The 27,013-nt window shown below is 44.6% G+C and overlaps 1 long non-coding RNA gene across 2 annotated transcripts; it reads right to left on the bottom strand.

Annotated features, from left to right (window-relative positions):
• LOC137095706 (uncharacterized) lies at positions 1–25,846 on the bottom strand. Of its 2 annotated transcripts, XR_010908880.1 has the most exons (4): positions 25,452–25,846; positions 24,465–24,588; positions 24,305–24,372; positions 1–36 (listed from the first exon to the last, which is right to left on the bottom strand). It is a non-coding gene; the product is annotated as an uncharacterized lncRNA (long non-coding RNA). The 2 variants fall into 2 exon arrangements; XR_010908879.1 differs by lacking the exon at positions 1–36 and having other exon boundaries at positions 24,094–24,372.
• Positions 25,847–27,013: the final 1,167 nt, after the last annotated feature.

The following is a 27,013-nucleotide window of genomic DNA, read 5'->3' as shown; positions in this document are numbered from 1 at the left end:
CTGAGTCGTCGTTTTCTGCTCCAGCGAAGGCACGGCCTAAGAAGGTTAAAAAAATTAAAGATAAAGCCACTGGCTTGCTCCATGATCCAGGCAATAAGCCAGCAACACAAGCTAAGCCTAAACAGCCAGCAAGTTTAAAAGTAATGGGAGCGGGAGAAGGCTCCACGCCTTCGCATGCTTCCCAAAGAGAAATGGAGCCGGGCTCGGCAAAACAGACAAAGCTCCGGGTCCAGATGGATATACAATTCTTAAACAAGAATTGATACCTTTATTTAAAAAAGGTATTAAATGAAGTGATGACTGAACAGAAAATTCCGCAAACTTGGATGAAGGCAGAAATAGTAAAAAGGTAAAGGTAGGTAAAGGTAGTCCCCTGACATTAAGTCCAGTCATGTCTGACTCTGGGGTGTGGTGCTCATCTCCATTTCTAAGCCGAAGAGCCAGCGTTGTCCGTAGACACCTCCAAGGTCATGTGGCCGGCATGACTGCATGGAGCGCCGTTACCTTCCCGCCAGAGCGGTACCTATTGATCTACTCACATTTGCATGTTTTCGAACTGCTAGGTTGGCAGAAGCTAGGGCTGACAGCAGAAGCTCACGCCGCTCCCCGGAATCGAACCTGCGACCTTTCGATCAACAAGCTCAGCAGCTCAGCAGCTTTAACCCACTGTGCCACCGGGGGCTCCCGCAGAAATAGTACTGATTCATAAAGAAGGAACCTGTGAGATGGAGATTTAAAATTACAGACCAATTTCTTTATTAAATACGGACTATAAGATTTTGGCGAACATATTGGCAGAGAGAGTAAAAAATTTCTTAAGAAACTGGATTGAAGAAGACCAAACAGGATTTCTACCAAATAGATTTATGAAGGATAACATAAGGCTAGTATTGGATCTAATAGAATATTATGAACAGAATCATCAAAAAGAATTTGCCATACTAGCCTTGGACGCAGAGAAGGCTTTTGATAACCTAAATTGGGATTTCTTTAAGATATTAATACAAGAACTGGACATGGGAGATAAATTTACTAATGCAATAAAAGCAATATATGATTTACAAAAGGCTAAACTAAGAATAAATGGTCAAACGACGGAAGAGTTTGATATACTGAAGGGAACTAGACAGGGATGTCCCCTGTCCCCACTTATATTTATAATTGCATTAGAACCATTAATGAAGGCAATAAGAGAAGATCAAATGATACAGGGATCCAAAGTTGGTAAATATGAATACAAAATAAGAGCCTTTGAGGACGATGTACTTGGGATAATGGAAGAACCAAGTAAAAATATATTAAGATGGATGCAGAAGATAAAAGAGTTTGGTTCAGTTGCAGGATTTAAAATCAATATATCTAAAACAAAGTTATTAACAAAAAATGTAGAAAAGAAAAAACAAGATATGATTAAAGAGCAAACAGGTCTGGAAATAGTCAAGAAATTTAAATATTTAGGCGTATGGATCATGACAAAAAATGGTCAATTATTAAAGAATAACTATGAAGAAGTCTGGAAAAAAATACAAAAGGACTTACAAAAGTGGATACAGCTGAAGTTGTCACTTTTAGGCCGTATATCTTTGATTAAGATGAATGTACTACCGAAATTGATGTTCCTTTTTCAAAACCTCCCGATAATTAAAAGCCAAACACTTTTTATAAAATGGAAAAAAGAAATATTGAAATTTATATGGGCCGGAGGAAGACCAAGAATAAAGTATGATAATTTGATTGATAAGAAGAATAGAGGAGGTCTGGGCCTCCCAGATTTTAAAGCATATCATGACGCATGTGCGTTGATATGGATAAAGGATTGGATATTGTTGAACAAAGAAGACTTTTTAAATATAGAAGGAAATGACTTAAGAGTAGGATGGCATGCTTATTTATGGTACGAAAGGGAAAAGAAAGAAAAGAGTTTTGGTAACCACTTTGTGAGAGCATCCCTATTAAGAGTATGGCAAAAATATAAAAGACATGTTTATTCTAAAACACCTTTATGGGTTTCTCCTATGGAGGCAAATCAGCGAAGACTTTTAGGATGGAGAAAATGGCCAACCTACAAAGATTTGTTAAGTAAAGATACAAACAATGTTAAGACTTATGAGGAATTAAAACAAAATTTTTCTAATACTACTTGGCTACATTATATGCAAATTAAAGAATATTACAATCAAGATAAAAAACTTGGCTTCTCTTGGGAGGAAACAGCATGGGATAAAATTTTAAAATTAGAAAAGAAAGTAATATTGAATATTTATAACATATTACTTACCTGGCTGACTGAAAAAGAACAGGTTAAAAACTGTATGATAAAGTGGGCTCAAAATTTAAGAAGACCAATTCAAATGAGGGAGTGGGAACAGATGTGGAACAAAAAATTAAAATATACATACGCAATGGATTTAAAAGAAAATTGGATAAAAATGTTCCACAGATGGTATACCACACCGAAACAATTGGCTAAAATGTATAAAACAGTTTCTGATAAGTGTTGGATATGCCTGTAACAGGTTGGCTCCTTCTACCATATGTGGTGGACTTGCAAAGAAGCAGTAAAGTTTTGGAGGGTAATTCATGAAGAGACACAAAAGATTTTTAAAAGAACATTTATAAGAAAACCGGAGTATTATTTGTTAGGTTTTACAGATTTAGATATACAATTGACGGAACAAGAGGATAAACGTTTTACATATATGACAACTGCCGCTAGAATTGTTTTTGCTAGAGAATGGAAGAAAGACTCAGTACCACCCGTACAGGAATGGGTGGAAAAAATCAGAGAAATAAAGGACATGGATGAATTGACTTTTTTGTTGAAAAAAAATACAGGTATGATACTAAGAAGAACGAATTGGGATAATCTCCATGAATATCTGGACAATTTGGGAAAATAAGAAACAAGAGAGACAATTTCTTTTTCAACTTACTTTATATTTTTGAATAATAAGAAGATATGATCCAAGAAGATGGAATGGAAGTCATTTTTTTTGTTTTTCTTTTTGTGTGTTTTTTGTGTATTTCTGTAGAATTTTTTTTTAGGGGTTATTTGGGATTTTAGTAAATTTTTGTGTTTCTTCTTCTTTCTCTTTTTTTCTTTATTTCCTCACTTTCCTATACTTTATTGTTCTCAGTCTTTTGATGTAACATATAAAAATTAATAAAATTCTAATTATAAAAAAAGAGACGTAGCAATGCCATATGACTCTGTAGCAGAACAATATGTTAACTCTGATGCGCCCATATCAGAGCAAATAGACATATCAGATACTTCAGATGATGAAGTAGCGACATATGATCAATCAAGGAAGAGAAAACCTGTTGTTAATGCGAATGAGGACATCGCAAAATTTACAGCATTATTGGCAATAATGATTAAAGCTCTTGACCTACCTACCCCAAAACCACCAGAACCAGTAGACAATCCCATGTTCCCGGCAGACCAGCAAGAGGCATCAAATAATATCACGTTACCTGTTTTACCATATCTTTTGAAACTTACTAAAATACCGGAGGGATCTCCGGCATCAGCCCCAGCCATACCTAAAAGAGTGGATAATCTTTATAAGCTGGATTTGTCTAATACTGACTGGGTTTACAAACCATTTACACCCAATACAGTCATAGCAGAGGTAGATCAGGGAAAGAAATCAAAGAAGACAACACCTTCTGATAAGGAAGGGAGAAAGATAGATAACTTGTAAAAGAGGGCTCATATGGCTGCAGGACTTGTTACGCGGATGGCACATTATGCCACATACATGTCTGCTTATCAAACGTTCTTATGGAACAAAATGTGTCCCTATATCGACTTACTGCCACAAAATGAACAACGTTTACCTAAAGCTTTCCAATCAGAGGCATTATTGTTGGCAAAATTTCAAAAGGACTTTGCTAAACATTTAGCAGAAACTTCAGGGAAAATATTTGCAACTGCAACAGCAGTTAGGCGCCATGCCTGGCTGCGGGCGTCTTCATTGTCGGAGGATGGGTGCACTCTTGCTGAAGATCTGCCCATGAATGAGAATGGCCTTTTCAATCCATTAACGGATGAAAGACTTAAGCACACACAGGAAATGAAGAAAACCATTCAGGTTTATGGTTTTCCACATCAGACAAGTTACCAACAAAAACCAAGATGGCAACTGCCCTACTACAAGAGATATCCTGGTAACTACTATAATGGGCAGCCACGCCAACGCAACTTCCAAAATAACAAGTCTTTCACTCAAGGAAGACAAACCTATGGAGCGAAAAATCGCTTCCAACCGTATCAGAATAAGCCTAACCGTTTGGGAGGCAACAAACAGCGTTTTTGATATTCAGTCACAAATTATACCAGCGGCTGCATCTCCAGAGAGAGTTGCATCTTTATCTAATGTTTGTTTGCCACCAAGTATATAGTCAAATGTTGAATGTTATTTTAAACAGGTCTTAGACGTAGGTCACTTGAGTTTTCCCTGTTTTGGGTCACGTTTGACCTCTTTTTATGATGTTTGGGCCAGTATTACAACTGATGCTTGGGTTTTGGAAATAATTAAAAACGGTTACTGTATTGAGTTTGAGAATTTACCTCCAGTTGGACATGTGAGGTCCACACTTTCCTCCGGTCCCTTGTTAGAAGAGATTAGCAAATTGTTAGAAAAAGGGGTGATTAGTTGTGTAAATCCTTCGACACATAGTCAATGCTTCTTTTCGAGATACTTTTTAGTGTCCAAGAAAGGTGGTAGTCAACGCCCTATTCTTGATTTGCGTAATGTTAATAAGTATATCATACCAAAGAAGTTTAGAATGGTTTCACTTAAAGTAATTTTGCCTTTACTAAATAAAAATGTTTGGTTCGCAACGGTGGATTTGAAGGACGCTTATTTCCATATCTCAATTAGTGAAGGACATCATAGATATCTGACTTTTATGATTGACAACCAGGCATATCAGTTTAAGGTGCTCCCCTTTGGGCTGGCAACAGCACCACAAGTATTCACAAAGTGTATGGCCGTAATAGCGGCATATCTTCGCACAGCTGGGGTAACCATTTACCCGTATATTGATGACTGGTTATTGGTGGCTAATTCTAGGGAAAGATTACAAACTGACATTAGCAAAACATTGTATTTTCTCCAGTCCCTAGGTCTGATAGTGAACTGGGAAAAATCCCATCTCACCCCGACAAGGAGAATTCAATTCATCGGAGCACTGTTGGATTCGGAAGAGCAGAAGGCATTCCTGCCCAGCGACCGATTCCAGAACCTACAAACTCTAATTTTTCAAACATTAAGGCAAAAAAGAGTAAAAGTAAAACAGGTCCAAAGGTTATTGGCCACATGGCATCAACCACAGGGGTGACACCACATGTGAGGTTACACCTCAGACCATTACAATCATGGTTCCTGTCAGTTTTCCAACCTTTATATCACGGGCCCAACACCCAATTTTCTCTCCTGGGGGATTTACGCAGAACTCTGCTGTGGTGGCCAGAACAGCACAATGTTTGTGCTGGCCTACCTTTTCAAACACCAAAGCCAACAATAGTTCTGATGACAGACTCCTCGCTCAGAGGCTGGGGTGCTCACGTGGAAGGTTTAATTGCCCAGGGTTTGTGGACCATGCAAGAATCAGAGTTCCACATAAATCTGTTGGAACTACTGGCTGTAGAAAAAGCCTTGAAAGCCTTCCAGTTGCTTTTTACAAATCAAACTGTCCAACTAGTCACGGACAACACCACGGTAATGTTTTACATAAACAAACAGGGAGGGACTCATTCTCCAACATTACTGACGTTAACACTGAAGATATGGCATTGGTGCATAGAAAGGGGCATACATTTAATAGCAGTCCACCTGCCAGGAGAGCAGAATGTACTGGCAGATTACCTGAGCAGATCACCTTTAACACACCACAAATGGATGCTGAACAGAGAGGTAACATCGCATCTGTTTCAGACATGGGGATGGCCAAAAATAGATCTGTTTGCATCACCGGAGAACAAACAATGTCAAATGTTTTGTGCTCATCTAAGCAAAAATTTTCTACACAACTGTCTGGGAGATGCATTCCTGCAGGACTGGGGGGGGGGGTACTGCAGTCTACGCCTTTCCCCCATTCCCCCTCTTGTTACAAGTAGTGTCGAAACTGTTCCAGGACAGAGCCCAGGGAATCCTGATAGCTCCATGGTGGCCTCGGCCACCATGGTTTTCTCTGCCGCTACAGATGTCACGGAAGGTTTTCATACACCTGCCGAACAGGAAGGACCTCTTGGCAACACAGAACAATTTGGTCATCTATCCGGATGTTCAAGCCCTAAAACTGACGGCTTGGAGGATATTCCCGAGCCAATGACTTTTGTTTCTACCTTGTCTAGACCGGTGCAAGCAATTTTGGAGGCTGCTCATAGGCGGTCAACAAAGAGGTCTTACACTTATAAGTGGGTGAGATTCACTAAGTTTACTCGAGAGAAAGGTGTCAGTCCCCTAGAAGCATCTACATCTGTGATACTAGATTTTTTGGTGTCCTTGATGGACTCAGGTCTTTCCATATCCTCGCTAAAGTGTTACCTTGCAGCTTTGTCTTGGTATAGAAGGAAAGCTGGTTTAACATCTTGTTTTAAAGATCCTTTGATATCCTTATTCCTGAAAGGGGCAAGGAACATGAGACCAGCTATAACACCAGTGGCCCCGCCATGGCACCCCTTCGAACCGCTAGCAACTGTAGACATGTCTTTTTTGTCATGGAAAACGGCTTTTTTGGTAGCGATAACCTCTGCCCGGAGGGCAAGTGAACTTTGTGCACTAAGATGCGATGAACCTTATATGAGGATTTATAAGGACAAGGTGGTTCTTAGGACCGATGTAGCCTTTTTGCCAAAAGTAGCTAGCTCTTTCTATATGTCCCAGGAGCTTGTTTTACCGGCTTTTTTCCAAAATCCAGCAACATCTTTGGAAAAGTTTCTACATATGTTAGATGTTTGCAGGGCGATAGCTTATTATGTAGATAGAACAGCAAAATCTCAGAAAACGCCGAGGTTATTTGTAACTTATAGAAATGATACCGTAGGTTTGCCAATATTATCGCAACTGATTTCGAAGTGGATTGTATCAGCTATTTGTACAGCTTACTGTGTGCCTGGCAAGATTTTACCTTCACAGGTTAAGGCGCATTCCACAAGAGCGGTGGCGACGACCACAGCCTTAATGAGAGGAATTCCGATTGATGTGGTGTGTAGGACGGCGACCTGGTCCACACCTTTGACCTTCGTGACGCATTATAAGCTGGACCTGATGTCTAAGAGGGATGCCGCCTTCGGGAGAGTAGTCCTTTTTTCGGCAGTGGCATGACACCCTCCATCCAAGGTTAGCAGCTCATTAGTCTATTACCATAGGTGCAAATCACAGGTGGTCACGAGGGGAAAGTGTAGGTTGCTTACCTGTAAACATGGTTTCCCGAGTGACCACCTGTGGATTTGCACAGCCCGCCCATCCTCACCGCAGCATCATGCCTCAGGACTTCTGTCTGCAGATTGCAGCGGAAGAACTGACCATTAGCTTCATTGAGGGCTATTTATGTGATCGGAGGTGGGCGTGGCTTAGCTAACGGATCTAATGAGTCTCGAGAATGTGTGATGCTGCCTGCGCGTGTGCGCGCAGAATTACCATAGGTGCAAATCCACTGGTGGTCACTCGGGAAACCATGTTTACAGGTAAGCAACCTACACTTATTATTGGATGATGAGGTGTAAGATAAAAGTAGGCTTTGAAATGGGGAATCTTTGCAGAAGGCAAAGTGTTGGTTTCGTGCCTTGGGTTTTGTTGCTGCCATTTTCGTGTTGGGTTTGGGCCCTGGATCTTCAGGTTGCTGCTTCTCTTCGTTTGTGTTTCACCTCGGTGCGGATTCTCGTGAGTGTGGATTTCCCCTTCTTTGACTTCGGACCGGTTTTGACTACGACGCTGCCTACGTGGACTTTGGAACCTTGCAACTTCGGACTTGGCTTTCTTCAACCTCGGACTTTGTTTGACTACGTCTTCTTCTTTGCGGCTCTTTGTTTGTTCACCCTTTACTTGCTGTGTTATTTTGTGTGACTTTTGAAGCGCTTTAGTTTAATCCGGATCTTTTCTTCGGATAATCTGGATTATTGCCTCAGTTTACCTTTTGAACTGGAACTGATTGCTACTTTTAAGTTTTGACCAGGCACACTGAATTAAGTGTCTTGAGTCCCTTTTGCTTTGTGTTAATAAACACTACTTTTGGACATACTCTTGAGTCTGGCTATTTAAGGCATCTGGGTTCTGACACCACAACCTCTGATGATGCCTGGCATAGATGCAAGTGAATCGTCAGGAGAAAATGCTTCTGGAACATGGCCATACAATCCAGAAAACTCACAGCAACCCTGTGATTCCAGCCATGAATGCCTTTGACAACACACTAACAGGGAATCCCTATGTCATGTAAAGCCCTATCTATAATTTTAAACTATGTATCTGATATATATATATATATATATATATATATATATATGGCTTCTGCATAATTTCATTTTGAAATCGAATTTCATTAAAAAATTAAAATTAATGCATACGAAGCAATAGTCAAAACATGCAGGAAGGGGGGGGGGTTAGAAATTGAAACACCCATGTTTTTTTATTAATGTTCTGTAACAACTGAATGTTTCCCAAGGTCATTTTAATTTTCAATATATTGATTAAGCAACTTTGGTAAAGCCAGAGAACTGTGCCGTCCACCCAGATGCTATAAAAAATAAAACTGCAACGTGCTTCTCTCTATGTCTGAGTGAACTGTTGGTGTCTTTCTTGAGAAGCTTGAGATACTCAACAACTGAGGCTATTACTGGTTTTAAACACCAAAAAAATTTAGGTTGCTTACCTGTAACCGTATTTCTTCGAGTGTCCATCTGCGAAATTCACACCTATGGGTTTCCCTTCGCGCATGCGCAGAAATCCGGAACATTCTAAGTTTGATGAAATAAAAAATGATTATTTTGAGGCTCCGCCCCCCTCCCCGCCCCCTCGTATATATATCCCTCCGTGTGCGGGTGAGCTCTAGTTCCCCAGCGCTAATCACAGCTAGGTCTAGAGGCATGACAGAGGGGAGGAAGGGCGGGTTGTGTGAATTTCGCAGATGGACACTCGAAGAAATACGGTTACAGGTAAGCAACCTAAATTTATTCTTCGTGTCCTCTGCGAAATCCACACCTATGGGTGAATAGCAAGCTACTGACCTGGAGGTGGGTCATGCCACGCAGGAGAAGAGGACGGCTCTGCCAAAAGCAGCGTCTTTCTTTGCTTGTATGTCCAACTTGTAGTGGGAGACAAACGTGGAAGGAGTAGACCACGTGGCTGCTCTACAGATTTGGTCCAAGGGGACTCCTCGAAGAAAAGCTTGGGACGTGGACATCGAACGTGTCGAGTGAGCCACGATGTGAGAAGGAGGTTCTTTCTTTGCCAATTGGTAAGCTAGTTGGATCGTCGAAACAATCCAAGAGGCCAACCCTTGAGATGATATAGGGTGGCCCAGCATGTCTTTTCTGTATTTCAAAAACAACTTAGGGGACTTCCTAGAGGTGGAGGTCCTATGTAGATAAAAGGAGAGTGCTCTCTTAACATCAAGGGAGTGTAACGCTACCTCCAACGGGGAGGATGGGTTAGGGAAAAAGGCCGGGAGAACAATATCTTGTGACATATGGAAATGAGAAACAACTTTGGGCAAAAACGTAACATCGGTCCGGAGGACCACCTTGTCGTCATGGAACCTAATGTATGGAGGGTCTGAGCGTAGAGCTGTCAACTCACTCGATCGCCTAGCAGACGTAATGGCCACGAGAAATGCCGTTTTCCAAGACAAGTGGGAAATGTCAGCAGAGGCCATAGGTTCAAAGGGCGGTTTTGACAACTGGGATAATACTAACTCTAGGCTCCACTGAGGTGAAGGAAGGGACGTAGGAGGGTGAACGTTTTTATAGCCCTTGAGGAACAACTGGACAAGGTTGTCTTGAAAAAGGGACGGCAAGCCGAATTTCCTGCGAACAGAAGAGATTGCTGCCAAGTAGCACTTAACCGAGGAAAGGGAGAAATTCTTGTTAGAAAGGGTAACAAGGAAATCTAGTATCACCGAAATAGGTGCTGAGGTGGGCGTGTAGCCCACTGTTTGAGTATACTTTTGAAAAGATGACCACTTATAATGATATGACTTTTTAGTGGTAGGTTTATGGGCGGCCAACAGAATTCTGGAAACATCGTCGGATAGGTTCATTGTGGTTTGATCCTCCACGCCGTTAGGGAAAGGGAGTGGAGGTCCGGATGGAGGACCAGGCCGTTCTCTATTGAGAGAAGGTCCGGGGTTGGGGGGAGGCGGAGGAACTCCTTGTTGGAGATGCAGAGGAGAGGAGCAAACCAGTGCTGACGCGGCCACCAGGGGGTGATCAGGATGCAATCGGTATTGTCCTGAATTATCTTGGCTATGACTGGGGATAGGAGAGGGAGAGGTGGGAATAGGTAAAGGAGGCCTGGAGACCATAGGAACAGAAAGGCGTCTCCTAGACAACCTGGGGATTCGTGAGGGCGGAGCCTTGCGCAGTAGAGAGGGCAATGTGTGTTTACAGGGGATGCGAATAGGTCTATGATGGGGGTGCCCCATTTGTGGGTGAGAGTTTTGAATTGTGTGGGATGTAGTTGCCACTCGTGGTTGTTCTTTGAGGACCTGCTTAGAGAGTCCGCCAGTATGTTGTCCTGGCCTGGTAGGTGGATGGCTGTGAGGAGGATGTTCCTCTGGATGCACCATTCCCAAATTCGTGTCGATATGGCTAGTAAGGTGTGAGAGCGTGTTCCCCCTTGTTTGTTGATGTAGTATTTGACTGCAGTGTTGTCTGTCACAATTTGGAGTTTGCGGTTCGAAACGATACGGACAAACGCTCTGAGGGCCTTTTCTACCGCCATCATCTCGAGTGCGTTTATATGTAGGTTTCGGTCCTGAGGGGACCAGTGGCCGCTCACTTTGAAACCTTTGAGGTGCGCTCCCCAGCCCGAGTTGGAGGCGTCTGTCGTGAGGGACATGGATGGGTGAGGTTGGGTGAAAGGCATACCCGATTGAACATTGTATTGCTTTGTCCACCATGAGAGGGAGTGGAGGACGGAGTGGGGTGGGTATAGGATTCGGGATTGAGATTCTCGTAGGGGGTCGAATGACTTGATGAACCATCTCTGCAGCGGCCTCATCTTTAGGCGGGCAAATGGGGTTACATTTGTGGTAGATGACATGTGTCCAAGGATAGACTGGATAGCCCAGGCCGAGGCCCGACGGGATTGTTGGAGATTTAGGATTGATTGCTGAAGGTTGGTGAAACGGTCGTCTGGAAGGAAGGCCTTTTGGAGGGTGGAGTCTATGATGGCTCCGATGAACTGGATTCGTTGGGTTGGGGTGAGATGGGATTTTTCCTGGTTCACAACCAGACCCAAGTCCTGTAAGAGAGATAAGGCGTAATGAATATCTTTGCACAGCTGCGTTTTTGATATAGAACAAAATAACCAGTCATCCAGGTAAGGAAAAACCACGATGTTTTGTTGGCGGAGGTGCGCCGCTATGACTGACATGCATTTTGTAAACACTCTGGGTGCGGTGGACAAGCCAAACGCGAGGGAGTTGAACGAGAAGTGTTTGTCTTGCACTGCAAAGGTGAGGAACCTGCGATGGGAGTTCCTAATTGAGATATGGAAGTAGGCATCTTGTAGATCCACCGTCGCTAGCCACGCTCCCGGTGGGATGAAGGGTAGTATGTTAGGAAGTGTAACCATGCGGAATTTGCGTGGTGTGATGAAGGTATTAAGCCTACGAAGATCTAGGATGGGGCGTAGTCCCCCGTCCCTCTTGTCTATTAGGAAGTATCGAGAAAAAAAGCAGGTGTCGGTATTGTGTGTGGGGTTGGGAGATATGGCGCCCTTTTGAAGGAGCGAGTGTATCTCTTCCCAAATCTCCTGGGAGGGTTGTGTAAGGAGGACCTTTCCAACAGGTGGGTATGTGTCAAACTCTATCGCATATCCTCTTTCAATTATGTCCAAAACCCAGGCATCTGTGGTGATAGATTGCCATGCTGGAAGAAACGGCTGTAGTCTATTGAAGTATGTGAATGGTGGTGTGTGTATGGAAGGATGAGTGGTAATGGTTAGTGATGTGCTAAAAACGACGTTTATTGTTATTGGAGGGTCTGGTACCACGGTACTGACCTCTGAAAGGAAGCTGAGGCCGTCTCGGGGCTGTAGACTGGGTGTAAGATCTCTGTCGTCCTCTGTAGAAGGAGGTGTTATAAGGTCTGTTGTAGTAATGAGGGCGGTAGTAATATGAGCCCCATCGTTGGCGTTGGTAAGAGTGAGGTTGTTGGTCATATTTGAAGACCGTTTGTTTCATTTTATGAGAATGCTCGAGTTGCGAATCAGTCTCCGGGTTGAAAAGTCCTGCTTCGTCCATAGGCAGGTTTTCGATGAGGTTGCGTTGTGATTGAGAGAGGATAGCAGCCCTTAGCCAGGCATGGCGGCGAAGGGCCACCGAGCCTGCAATGAGTTTGCCAGCAGTGTCTGCTGTATTTCTTGCAAGATCCTTTTGTAAAGATGACAAAAGTAGGGCCTCTTGCTTAAAAGCTAGAGCCAGTGGCTGATCAGCTGGAGGTAACAGTTCCAGGTAGGGTGATATTTTGTTCCATAGGTGGGTTTGATATACACTCATATAAACCCCATAATGAGCCATGCGTGCAAACAAGCATGCTGAGGAATAGAATTTCTTGGCCATGGAGTCAAGTTTCCTTCCCTCTTTATCAGAGGGAGAGGTCTGGTTAGTTTGGACAGGTTTTGGTTGAGCATCAGTTACAATGGAGTTTGCTTTAGGCATTTTAGAAAGCCATGAAGCTGCGGAGAGATCAATACGGTATAAATTTTCTGCTCTTTTAGGAGTTGCCGGGATCATAGCCGGAGCGACTCCAGTATTTTTTAAAATTTTTAGTAGAAATGGTAAGGTGGGCAACACAGTAGATGTGGGCTGTTGTTGTTCAGTAGAAGTAAAGCAGGGGTCTACCACAGTGTCTGTGGGTTCAGGTGTAGCCAGATTTAGGGTCCTAGCTAGCCTTATTAGCAGGGCAGAGAATTTTTTAAATTCTTCCAAGTTCTTGGGAGAAGGGTCAGGGTCTGGGAGTGGTTCATGTATAAGTGGAGTCTCATCTGTTGATTCCAAGTCCACTATCTCTGATTCTTGGTGAGTCTGAATGAGGGGGTCTTGGAGTGGTTGGGGGGGGTCTGGAGCAATGTGTTCCTCTGGAGGATGAGAAAGTGTGGCTGTAGGGGCTGCATGTGGGGGTTGTGGGTATCCAAACTGGGGTGGATAATGGGCACTGTAGTCCCTGGTGGGGTTGGGGGGAGGGGGATAGTAGAAGGGGTACATAGGGTAAGGAGGAGGGGGAGGGTAGAGGTGATAAGGGTAATCCTGTGGGCTATAAGGATGATATTGTTCGTGTCTGGCCCTTTTAGAAGGGTGGGGGCTAGGAGAGGGATGAGGGGAAGGGGAGAGAGAGCGCTGGCGGCGGCGCGGAACGCGCGCTGCTGAAGCTTGCTGTTCCGAGGGAGGAGTCTCCCTCGGTACCGGCGAATCCGGAGGGCTGGGGGAGGGAGGAGATGACTGGGAGGGAGGGAGGGGCGGAGGAGAAAGCTCCGTATTAGGATCAGTTTGCAGCGGATCCAGGAGCTCCAGCGGGGGAAGGTAGGAAGGATCTTCCAAATGAAGCAAGGAGGGAAGGGGATCCTGAAGCTGTGTGACGGAACCGGAGAGATGGGGCATCGGTTCCAGGGTAGGGGGGCTCAAGGGCTGCTCGCCAGTGAGTTGCCGTCCCTTTTTTTGCTTTGAGGCTTTCTCTTTTGTTTTTGTCGCCCTCGCAGCTTGTTTTGAGGGCTTGGATTTTTTTCTTGGCGGCTCCACTGAGGAAGCGCTCGCCTGGCCCGGGTCTCGCCTATCTCCAGCACGTGGAGAGGAAGGCTGAGGGGGCTCTTGGGTTGGGGAGGAATGGGAGGGGGCAGAAGAAGCCTGAGGAGCCAAAGCGCGCTCATATAACAGCGCTTTCAAACGGCTATCTCTGCCTTTGCGAGCTCTAGCTGTAAAGCTGAGGCAAATGTCGCATGACTGGGCCGGTAGAATGGAGAGAGAACGTTCCAAGATGCTGCCTGATTAGCGCGGAAAAATGAACTAGAGCTCACCCGCACACGGAGGGATATATATACGAGGGGGCGGGGAGGGGGGCGGAGCCTCAAAATAATCATTTTTTATTTCATCAAACTTAGAATGTTCCGGATTTCTGCGCATGCGCGAAGGGAAACCCATAGGTGTGGATTTCGCAGAGGACACGAAGAATAAGGATATTTATACAAAGTCCTTGCAGACCTAGCACAGTTCATCGAAGTTGCAAACAAACAACCAAAAGGTAAAGCATAGAGATGAGTTCTCCCTTCCTCCAAAAGGTAAAAGGAATTCTGGAATCCCTTACCCTAACCCCTGAGCTCCTATGGTCAGAAAAAAGCAGGTTTCTTCCCTATCTATTGCTCAAAGTTAGCTTTGGAGGCAAATGCTCAATACTATCTATTTAACTTAATAGTTCTTTCTCAATAAACTCAATACTCAAAACTTTCTCAATAGCTTTTCTATTAATCTATCTATAATTTATATAGCTCAATACACAATATACTATCTGTATTAACTTAATATAGCTTAATATACAATACACAATATATAATGTATAGCTTAATACTCAATATATAATGTATATTAAATTAATGTATAATGTATAGTTTTTGCAATGGTTTTCCCAGAGCTACCTGCCTAACCATCAGCACGTCTGAAGTCTTTCCTCTAAACTAAAAAGGCAGGGGAGATTCCAAAATGGAAATCTCTTCCCTGGGAGAAAAGGCGGTCCCTAGATCCAAAGAGATAATTTTCTGAACCAATAGCTGTAAAGGAGGTCTACAACTGGATTTGCAGACTCTGATACTATTAACTTTCAGGGCTCTTGCAAAGCTTCAGCAGCCCTGGGAGAAAATGCAAGAGGGAGCAACCTCAAGCAACTGCAAAGTAAGGCAAATCAGGCTCCTGGGAGACGGAACAAGAACATAAAGTGTTTAAAAACCAATTCTCTATTGTGGTCCACTGTGAATCATACATAAAATAAACTTAATGGAGACTGAGAATGTAAAAGGCCCTGTTATAAACTACATTTCTCAGAATGCAATGCTGCTCAGGACCCAAATGAGGGCTGAAGGACACAAATAATAGCTGGATGCAGCAGTCGCTGTTTAGAGTTAGTCTAATCTATATAAATAAATATGTAATGTTTGTGGGATTAACATAACTCAAAAACCACTGGACAAATTGACACCAAATTTGGACACAATACACCTATCAGGCCAGTGAGTGACCATCACTCATATAAACACTGAAAAACACAGCAGAATAGACTTAAAAGCCAAAAATAAAAAATACATTACAATACATGTTCAAAACCACATATATACACATACACACACAAAACACATACACAGATGGCCACAGAAATGCGTGGCAGGGCATAGCTAGTAATAAATAAAATTATTGAATCTGCAAAGAGGAACAAAGTAAGCAAGCATTAAGCCACTTTGGCAAGGCCAAGAGAAAATAAAAGTGCTTTAAAACCCATTTCTTTTATTTTGGACCATTGCCATAAGGAAGGCACTGTGGAGGGCAGCCAGCCAACCGTTTAGAGCAGGCATTGGCTAACTTTGTCCTTCCAGGTGTTTTGGACTTCAACTCCCACAATTCCTAACAGCCGGTTGGCTGTTAGGAATTGTGTGAGTTGAAGTCCAAAACACCTGGAGAGCCCCAGTTTGCTTATGCCTGGTTTACAATCAGTCTAATAATAAATTATTGAATCTGCAACGAGGATGTAAGTAATAGTATAACTGTGCTAAGTTGAGGTTACGTGGTTGTGTGTCAGAAAGACATTATTATTATTATATTATTATAACTTTATTTGTACCCCACTAGCATCTCCCGAAGGACTCGATGCGGCTTACATAGGTCGAAGCCTCAGAACACAATACAACAATACAATACCTAAAGCAAATTAAAAACAGTTAAGCAGAATAAACATTAACAGTAACAATACATCGAAACATTATTAAAACTGGGCCGGCCAGAGTAGTGGGTACAGGATTAAAAGTGCTGATGTGGCGGGAGGAATATAGGATTATAAAATAAGTGCAGTGTGCGGTGTGCAGTGATCATGGTTCTACTAAAGTGCTTCTGGGACTTGGTATTGAAGGTTCCTAATCTGAAAAGGCACATCGGAACAGCCAGGTTTTCAAATTCTTTCTGAAGACTGCCAATGTAGGGGCCTGTCTAAGATCTTTTGGGAGGGCGTTCCAAAGTCGGGTGGCCACCACAGAAAAGGCCCTGTCTCGCGTCCCCACCAAGTGCGCTTGCAACGCAGGCGGGATCACGAGCAGGGCCTCTCCAGATGACCGGAGTGAGCATGTGGGTTCATAGACGGAGATGCGGTCACGCAGGTAGGGTGGCCCCAAACCGTTTAGGGCTTTGTAGGTAAGCACCTGCACCTTAAATTGGGCTCGGAAAATAAACGGCAGCCAGTGGAGCTCCTTAAACAGGAGGGTTGACCTCTCTCTGTAGTGAGCCCCAGTTAACATCCTGGCTGCTGCCCGTTGGACCAGTTGGAATTTCCGAGCCGTTTTCAAGGGCAGCCCTACGTAGAGCGCATTGCAGTAATCCAGTCTAGAGGTGATCAAGGCATGGACCACCCCGGCCAGATCAGCCTTCACGAGGTACAGTTGCAGCTGGCGCACAAGTCTCAGTTGTGCAAAAGCCCTTCCGGAAACCGCCGACGCCTGAGCCTCAAGCATGAGCGATGAGTCCAAGAGGACTCCCAAACTGCGGACCTGTGGCTTCAGGGGGAGTGTAACCCCCTCCAACACAGCTAGCCACCCTATACCCCGATCCGGTTTGCTATCGACCAGGAGGACCTCTGTCTTGTCAGGATTGATCTTCAGCTTGTTCTTCCTCATCCAGATAGACATAGCGGCCAGGCACCTGTCCAGCACCCGAGAGGCCTCCTTGGAATTAGGTGGAAAAGAGTAGTAGAGTTGTGTGTCATCTGTGTAGAGGTGGCACCCAACTCCAAAACTCCGGATGCCCTCTCTCAGTGGTTTCATGTAAATGCCATATGTATGTATGTATGTATGTATGCGCCATTTCCTGCCACGCATCGCTGTGGCCCAGTCTGTGTGTATATGCTATGTGTGTATGTCTGTATATATATTTGTGTATATATCTGTGTATATGTATATATGTGTATTTGCACATATATATATGCGTGTGTGTGTGTGTGTGTGTGTGGTTTTGCACATGTGTTATGTACTTTTTTTTTTGCTTTTTAAGTCTCTTATTCTATTTTTCAGTGTTTTTATGAGTGACGGTCACTTGTTGGCCTGATACGTGTATTGTGTCCAAATTTGGTGTCAATGCATCCAGTGGTTTTTGAGTTATGTTAACCCCACAAACGAACATTACATTTATATATGTGTGTGACTGGAGTGATGCTTCAAAATGTACCTGTTTTGACTCACATACAAATTGAACTGAAGAACAAACGTACAGGACCTACCTTGCTCATACCCTCAGGACTGCCTGTAGTAAGAACAACAGGAAATGTAGAGAGATGGTCTTTAAACCACTTCTTTCAATTCAATAAACCTTGTGATTCTAGGACTCCATCGATTCTAAGACACATCCCTTTTTTTAGAGCCTCCACTTTGGGAAAAAAGTGTGTACGAGAATTAATTAAATACAGCACTATTATTACCATCCCCATCCTACTTTCCTCTCTTAAGCAAGACTCAAGGCAGGGAACTGTGTGAAAACATAACCAGATTAAAAGGTGAGCTCCCCTTACTGTGTCGGTCAGACTACGAGTCTTCCCCTTCTCTTATGGATGCGCGCATGCACATACACTTCTTGGACAAAATGGTTTATTTATTTACAATATTATCAACGGAGTATCTCTCAGACCTTTGGAGATGAACTTCCAAACACATTAATGGCAATTTTTTGACATTTGCTGGGAACAGAATTTTCCTTGTTTGGCCAGCCATTTCCCAGGTGCTCCAGAGGTAGAGCAGGTGGAGGTATATCTTTTCTCATAGACTCTCATCTGGGAGATGTATCCAAAGGGTTGGGTCTCCTAAAGACATCCCCAAGGACAGCAGAAGGCAGCACCGACCACATTCTGGTAGTAAATACAAAGGGTGGATGCAGCCCAGGTGTCCCCATCTTCCTCTGCAAATTCCCCTTCCAGGAATGACACACTTTATTTACTCAGGTGGAAAGAGGACACCCATTGCTCCCCTGGACTGACTTCAATATATGGCAGCCCTATGGACTTCTAAAAGACCTCAGGTTTTGCAAACTCAGGGCAGCGGCTATCTCAATGGAGCCCATTTATTTTTCCCACTTTTTTGCACTCAGTGCAAATCTTCTGAACGGCTCTGAGCAAATCTTGCAAATTCTTGCTGTGGCTTCCTTCATAGGACCAATTTACATGAAGCATGTTCTTTTCCCAGTTTTATCCCTTTTCCAATGAGCTATGTTTTCCAAGTAATATGTTCAACATACAGCAGCCTGAGTTGAGCATTTTGGCTTCCAGGGAGAGTTCTGGTTTAGGTAGCTGTGAGTTTTTCAGGCTGTATGAGCATGTCCCAGCAGCATTCTCTCCTGGCGTTTTGCCTGCATCTGTGGCTAATGACATCTTCAGAGGTTCTGTTGTCAATGAAGCAATAAATATCTGTGGAATAATGTCCAGGATGAGAGAAAGAACCCTTGTCTGTTTGAAGCAAGTGTGAATGTTGCAATTAGCAAGCTTGAATAACATTGAGTAGTCATGAAGGTGCATAAAAATGAACAAAATCTGGTTAATGCTACTAAAAAAGACCAGAATTGAGACAGTAAATAATGAATACCGCTCATAAACAGGAGAACTCCAGACAGCTAACAAACAAATGTCAGTTAACACCTCCCAAACAGAGGGTGTCTACAGGCAACAAAGGCCAGGCTACTCTATGCAGATACCCACACTGATTGACTTTGCAGCTTCATGGCTACTCAATGCTACTCAAGTTCACTTATTGTTTAAACAGACAGTGGTTCTTTCGGCCTCTCTGGACATTCAACAGAGATACACACACTCCGCTTGCTTCACTGCCAGCAAATCCTCTGAACATGCCATTAGCCACAGATGCAGGTGTGATGCCGAGCATCCCTCCCAAGTACTTATAGTTCTGCCAAGGGCAAGGGCACCAGACTACACAGCAAGGATCAAGTCTTGGTCACATTGCCAAAGCACTGACAATAACAAGGACCCCACGAGGCTTTTGGGAAACGGCTGGACCTTGGGACTTCTGCCCTCCATGAGAGTTATAGTTTCCCAAAGACCAAGCTATGGATCTTGTTACCAGTCAACTCAGCACCCATCTGCTAACCTTAACCAGGAAAAATGACTTTCTGCTTGCTTGCTTTGAACTGCAAGCCACCTCCATTTCCACAAACTTTCTCCAGAACCATGGGACTCCAAGTTTTCAATTAAAATCAATTCCTCTATTAAATATACTTGGGATGTGGGACAAAGATGGGGTTTTGTTGCCATGAAATGCTTATGATTTGAATGTATGTATCTTGCTGTGTAGTATGGTCTGTCCCCCCTTTCCCCTTGACCCTTGCCCCACAAATGATGTGACCAGGAACTGCCTGAGGGAGAACCTCTGCATCTCCCAAGACTCGCCTTTGATTAATTCACCCTGCATGGAACTATAGCCATAATGGCCCCTCCCCATTCTCTGAGCATGTCTGATGGGATAAGGGGTCTTATGGACACTCGGAATAAAAAGATTGTATTTGCATAAGGCATCGTTGATCCCCCCTGAGGTCCGATGCCGAAATAGTCATTCATATCCCCCCCAAAGCTCATCAAGGGACAGAAAGACTTTTGTTTCATAAATCACACCCTGCCAGCGAGGACAAAAGCCTCGCATTCCAGCTGGCAGATGACTCGTAAGCCCATTATTTCCCTTCCCATTGTCAAGGTTCGTCCCGCCTCCTGGCCTCTGATTGGTCCATTGTCGGAAGTGCTAGGAAGGCACTGACTGGCCTCCCAGAGACGGCAGAGCTCGCTGATTGGTCCGGAGGTGAGGTGGGCCGCCAAGCCTCCTCCCAGCTGTTTTGCTGCCAGCCAATCAGCGCGAAGCCGGCCGGCAATGGGCGGGCGGGAGTTTTGAAACTGTTCTCTTTGTCTTTTTGCTATAAAAATGCTTGGAAACTTTGTACTGGCATGCTTGTGGTGGAATGATTCCTGCAATGCATCAGCTGAATCGCTAAATAAACGCCTTGGTCGCTGGACTTCTTCCGCTTTGCTGAGGTCTTATTATTTTAATATTCCTCGCGGCTCTGATTGGCTCCTGCTGGCCTCACCAAGGTTCAAGGGCCCTTTTGAGCGGTCCTCAGGGATCTCCTCTGCTGGGGAGACCCTCCCAAAAGAGCTCGATATCATTTGGCTTTACCACGAAGGGACTCCTGCTTGAGGGTCCAGACCAAATTATAGCCTAAATTTCAAGCAGGCACCTTGGTCCAGGATCTTGGGCCAGGCTACTAGGAGGAACGGCTTGGGAAAAGAGGCGCCTCTCTTAATTTGGACTCTTCTTTCTGACAAAACTACAAATTCTCTCATAGCTAATTTCCTCCCAGTTTCTGACCCAGGGTCCCGGTACAAAGGAGTGCCAGGGAAGCCCTGCCAAGGGACTTTCAGGAAGAAGGAGCGACCGACGTGAAGGGGGAAGATGTCAGAAGGGTAAGCAAAAGCAACCGGGGTCGCCCCAAGATTTGCCAGGTGGGAGGGGTTCCAAATTTCTCGGTCCAGCATCGGAGTAAGCCCACTGGGAAGGGGGATTTTGGGACTCGGTAACAAATCCTGGTTGAGGGGTGGCGGTCATCTGGCGTTTGAGGTCCAGACCTTGCAATTCAGCTCGCCTGTTGCGGACCTGAGAGGGGCTGTGTGGGAAAGGGAGTCCTCCCCTTTTGACTGCCTAGCCATTCAGGTGCTGATCGCTCGGAGCTCTCTGACCAGGTACCTTTCTGTGGGTAGTTTTTCCTGTTACGATTGGCAGAAACTCCCCTGATTAGCCACTGGACTGTGGGGCTGCTTCAGAGAGATGAGGGACTGCCAGTCTGGGATCAAACATCCTGTCTCCAAGGAAACACCTTTAAGAATGTCTCTGGCTGGATGGGGACAGGCGAGCATCATGTGCTTTAGTTTAGGCCAGAAGGGTCAAGCAGGGTGTGCATAGGTGGCCCCAGAAGTTTTTGGGAGGTGCAAGCCACTTGGCCTCCTCTTGGCGGCTCGGGCCAGGAGCTCATTCCCTGTCCAGCCACGGAGTTGGACCACTGGATGGGGAGGTTGGAGCCCCAGGCGGGCCGCCATGATCAAGCCAAGAGGGAAGAACTCACTTGTGTTTCATGCTTCTTGACAAAGTCGGAGGGGGTGGAGGGAGGAGATTGTGCCCAACTTTTACCACGCAAAAGGAAGGCCACAAGGCCCCCTTCTCCCAGAAACCCCTCTCCAGACCCTTTTGCCTCCTCCAGAAGAGGAGCCCCCCTCTAAGAAATCGCTTGTCCCCCTGCCTATCACCCCATTCCATTTGCCTAGACTCCCCCTGAGGAAGAGCTCCTCGAAATTTTGCTTGCCCCCTCACTACTGCCCCAAACTTCCTGCAGCAGAGAGTTCCTCTTCCCAATCCCTTGGCCCCTCAATCCAAAGCTCCTCTACCTCCCTGTAATTCCCCTGACCCAGCCACCCTCCCTTCTCCCACAGGATTCCCCTCAAACCTCTCCCTTGGCTCTCAGCCCCTCCACTTCCCTATTTCTTATTCATGTAATGTCCGAATTATATGCCCCTTCTACTTTTTTCTGCTCCTTGAGGAAATGCACCAGGGATGGGTAGTTCTCTGAAAAAGGGGGCCGGAAGTAGATTCTTTGCTCTCTCCCTCTCCTGCTTTCTCCTGTGCCACCTTGCCTTCCTCCCCTTTTCCTCCCTTCAGATGGGAGAAGAAGGCATTGCTCATTCCCTTCTTCCCCAAGCTACTACAAATCCCCTTCTTTCTAAAGCTAAATCTTCAGTGCCTTTGTCTTCTCTTCCCCTCCTCCCATTTCTCCCCAACTTCCTTTTTCTCTCTCTCTTTGCCTTCAACCCCTCCTCCCTTTCTCCTCTTGCAGACAAGGGAGGTGTAAAAGGGTTTTTTTTCCTATTCCTGTTTCTTTTTGCTAAGAAGGGGGGGGGGGGTGATCAATGCCTCCAAGTTTGCCTTTTTTTTCTTCTCTCTCTCTCTCTGTTTTTCCCCTTTTCTCTCTAAGAACCAGGCCTCACAAAAAGAGTTCCATGTGCTTGTAAAATGTCTATGAAACCCATCCCTTCTCTCTCTCTCTTCTCCCTCCCTTCCCATCTTCTAAGAAGCCAATATTCTGTGAATTCTTTCCTCTATCTCCCAGAGAAATCCTGCTGCTCCCTCTTACCTCCTTCTTTTTCAAACCTAAGAAAGGGATGTTCCAGAAGCATTCCCTCCTGACATTTCACCCACATCTATGGTTAAGTCTCTCTCTCTCACACACACGGTCCCTCCAATGCCTTTTTCCTTCCTGGCCCTTCCTCCCTCCCTTTTCCCTGAGTGCATGTATGTGGGTGTTTATTATCCCTCTAACTGCCTTAATTATGAGGGGGGCAGCAGGGTCCGAAAAGGTCTCCCCTGCACAGGGAACCACCGAAACATGAACTCAAACTGTGGGACCCATAATCCACTCCTGCCGCTGAGGACAACTACCTGGGTGAGGCACTCTATGGACTTTCCGGCAGGCAGTTCGTGGTAGTGATGCTTCTGCAGAGACACAGAGAGACTAGCCATTCATTGCTCCTCCGGTAGAGGATTTGAGCCACCAAACCCTACCTACCTCTCTCCATTATTTCTAAGATTTCTAAGATCCTGGGTGACAGTTCTGGATTACAGAGGATCTGAGATCACAGAGTGGCAGAGCGGTTTGAGCACTGGATCGTTGTGCGGAGAGGTGGGTAACAAATGAAGTTTATTATTGTTGTTATTATTATTATTATTTCTCTGGAGATGAGGGTTCATCTTCACTGTACAGTTAATGCAATTTGGCCCAACTTTAACTGCTATGGAACCCTGGGATTTGCAGTTTGCTGAAGAACAGGCCCTATTTGGCAGAGATTGTTGTTGTTGATAATAATAATAATAATTAATAATAATAATAATAATAATAATAATAATATCATGTCTTACCCTCCTGTCCTTGTGGTTTGAGGCAGGTTCCATAATAATTAAAACACATAAACATTCTAAGAATACTACACACTTATTAATATATATTTATATAAAAGTTCCATATCAAAATGTTTTTTCTATAAAACAATGGCCTTGTAAAACTACAACTCCACAGCATTGAGCCAAACTGTGATAATTTTGCAGTACAGGTGCACCCTAAGTCACTCTCAACCATACAGAGTGTCAGTGGTTTTGAATGTTAGCCACTTTGGGTTTATTTTAAGAGATAGAAAGCAGGATAGAAATAAATAAAATAATAATAGAGGAAAGAAAATACATCCCCCTCTTGTTAACAAATCTTACAATGAAAAGGCATTTCTATGATGACCAGTGGTTGGGGAATATAGGTGCTCTATACTACCCACTGCACTATATTTGGGCCCCCTGGTAGCGCAGCAGATTAAACCACTGAGCTGCTGAACTTGCTGACCGAAAGGTTGGTGGTTCGAATCTGGGGAGCGAGGTGAGTTCCCACTGTTATCCCTAGCTTCTGCCAACCTAGCAGTTCGAAAACATGCAAATGTGAGTAGATCAATGGGTACCACTTCTGTAGGAAAGTAATAGCGCTCCATGCAGTCATGCAAGCCACATGACCTAGAAGGCATCTGTGGACAACACTGGCTCTTCAGACTAGAAATGGAGATGAACATCACCCCCCCAGAGTCGGACAACACTAGACTTAATGTCAGGGGAAAGCTTTACCTTTTTTATACTGACCACCAGCCGCTCCTGGAAATATTCCATGGGCTGTCCATGGAATATCCTGTCCATGGGCTTATATATCCAGCCCCTTTTTAATTCCTGCAACTTGGGCTGGGGGTCAGCAATATGGCTACCTTGTTCCTCATGGCTCGGAGGAGGTTGCGTACAAAGTGGCCTTTGTACGTCCGGAATTTGCGGGGGTCTGTGGTGGAAGAAAAGAAAGTCATGAGAAAATATCCTATTGTGGATCTGGGGGGCAGTCTGGGGTTTCCAAGGCTATCTTTGAGACCATACCTGTCTGCAGCGGGAGGGAGATGTGGGAACGCCAGTCACCTCGCACCACTTCATGGTCCCCAGCTTCCAATGCACTGACAATGGGTCCTTCCGCTGGCTCCTTTTCAATGTGGTCGCTGACATCCTGTGACCAAAGCAAAGGTACAAGAAAATACAGAAACAGAAATGCACCTTCGAATTGACTCTGACTGATGACAAACTTAACATAGAGATTTCTTGGGAAGATCTATTCAAGAGACTGTGGCTTGCCCAAAGTCACCCAATGAGTTTCCATGACCTGTAGAGAACGTAGAACCCAAGGCCAGTCTTCTACATTGTTCTCTCTTAAAAACCCTGAATGCATTTTAATCCGTAAATGTATCATAGATTCATAGATAAATAACAGCAATCAGGTTAAAAGCAGTCTGCCTCTTAATGTAGGTTGGAGTATATTATGACTTTGGGGGTCTGATCTGGAAGAACTGCAGCTGCTTTTCAAGGTTCTAGAAAAAGGGGTGCAGGAGGACCTGGGTGGCGGAGGGGCGCAAATGGGGGTCACTGTCAATCATGGCTTCTATCAGATCTTGTCCAACAACGTTGTCTTTGGGGCAGAAGCATAACAAGTGGGTTAAGACAAGTGAAGTGCATTGTAAATCCTTTCATGACTGCTATAACATTCCTGCAAAACAAGTCAGTAATACTATCAGACCCATAGTGCTGATGGATGAAGGCTAAGTGAATGTGGATTATTCAGTGTTGAATTAAGATAACAAGAATTTGAATTAGGAGCACAATTCAGTCTATAAACAAGTGACCTCTTCTATCCTTCCAGACCTTGGTGGACTACCAAAATGTTTACAGTGGGTGGGGGTAGCAGTTCAAGAGGGTGACTGTCCCTGATATGCTGGGCAGGTGGAAACACTGGCCACTTGAACCCAGATGCACCTTGCCAGGTTGGCCCTCTACACTGGCTGGAAGAGGGCCAAACCCATGGTACCCAATCCTCACCGTGGCTCTCCTGCTGCAGTCACTCCAGACTGTAGGCCCCGGACAGTATGTTGGCTTGGTGCGGAAACTCTGGCCAAAGGGGTTCCGCCCGCCAGACACAACGTAGTAGAAGACACAGCCAGCCGAGAAGAGGTCCACTGCACAGGTCTGCCAGGAATGAACCAGGGATTAAGAAACTGTTTGGCTACCCAGGATCCGAATCAAGGGCTTCCATCTCAAGGATAGGGAACTGTCTCAGTCTGGTCCCAAAGGGCTCCACAGAGGGTCAGACTCTTCCTTTCCCCATATCATCCTTGGCTCATCCCCACTTGGCGTTTCAGCCCAACCTCCTCCTTCTGGTCAGGATGGCACAATCTAAGCCCTCCCAACAAATGACCATCTAGCCATAGACAGCCATAGATATGATTGCAAGAGAGAGAGATGATAGATAACTGTACTGTATTTACCCGAATCTAACACTCACCTTGGCAAAGGCAAAGAGCAGCTTCAGGAGATGCACCTGGAACTCCTCTTTGAGGAGTGTCATCTCTAATTTAATGGGCAGGGTTCAATACTATGCAATCCTGGGATTTGTAGTATACTGAAATGCCAGCATTCTTTGGTGGAGAAGGCACCAGATCTTGTAAAACCACCACCTTCATGACTCCATAGCACTGAATCAAGGCAGTTAAAGTGGATTCATTCTACAGCATAGATGCATCCCAAGATTTTCCTTTTCCACAGCTGGAAGCTTTGTTGTCCTAACACTTTTGTTTTTAGAGAAGGAATTCTAAGCAGGGAGCAACTGTATGGGTCATATTACAAACAGGTCACCTTTTGCTGCTGTGCATAATATTAGTCAGCAAATACTTTTTTTGGTTTCAGGATTTTGAAAGTAGAGATGTGCATGAGATTCAGTGGCGCATTACACCAGAGTAAATACAGGTAGTCGAGATATAGATATACAGTAGAGTCTTGCTTATCCAATATAAATGGGCCGGCAGAACGTTGGGTAAGCGAAAATGTTGGATAATAAAGAGGGATTAAGGAAAAGCCTATTAAACATCAAATTATATTATGATTTTACAAATTAAGCACCAAAACCTCATGTTTTAAAACAAATCGACAGAAAAAGCACTTCAATACATGGTAATGTTATGTAGTAATTACTGTATTAACAAATTTAGCACCAAAACATCGCAATGTATTGAAACAGCTGTGGATCCAAGTGGGAGGCAGACTGCACTGGACATTACAGAACGTTGGATGAGCGAGGGTTGGATAAGTGAGACTCTACTCTATATACACATGTATATACAACATATGATAAATATATCATAGACTCCTAGAGTTGGAAAAGACCTGCCAAGCCATCCATTCCAACCCCCAGCCATGCAGGAAAAGCACAAAGCACTCAATCAGGTAGCTATCCATTTTGCACTATTGGAACTGCTTGTCCCTGGAACCTGACTGCCCTGATGTAAGCGTTGGTCCCAAGTAGCCGGAGAAGGGCCTAGAAAGCAATGGGATAGCTCTAGGGTTGCCCTCTCCTTGCTGCTGCACTCTCCGTGGGGTCCTCCCTC

Source organism: Anolis sagrei, chromosome Y (assembly GCF_037176765.1).
Source record: "Anolis sagrei isolate rAnoSag1 chromosome Y, rAnoSag1.mat, whole genome shotgun sequence".
Taxonomy (NCBI): domain Eukaryota; kingdom Metazoa; phylum Chordata; class Lepidosauria; order Squamata; family Dactyloidae; genus Anolis; species Anolis sagrei.
Note: the sequence above shows the minus strand (reverse complement) of the source record. Positions and strands in the feature narration are given on the sequence as shown.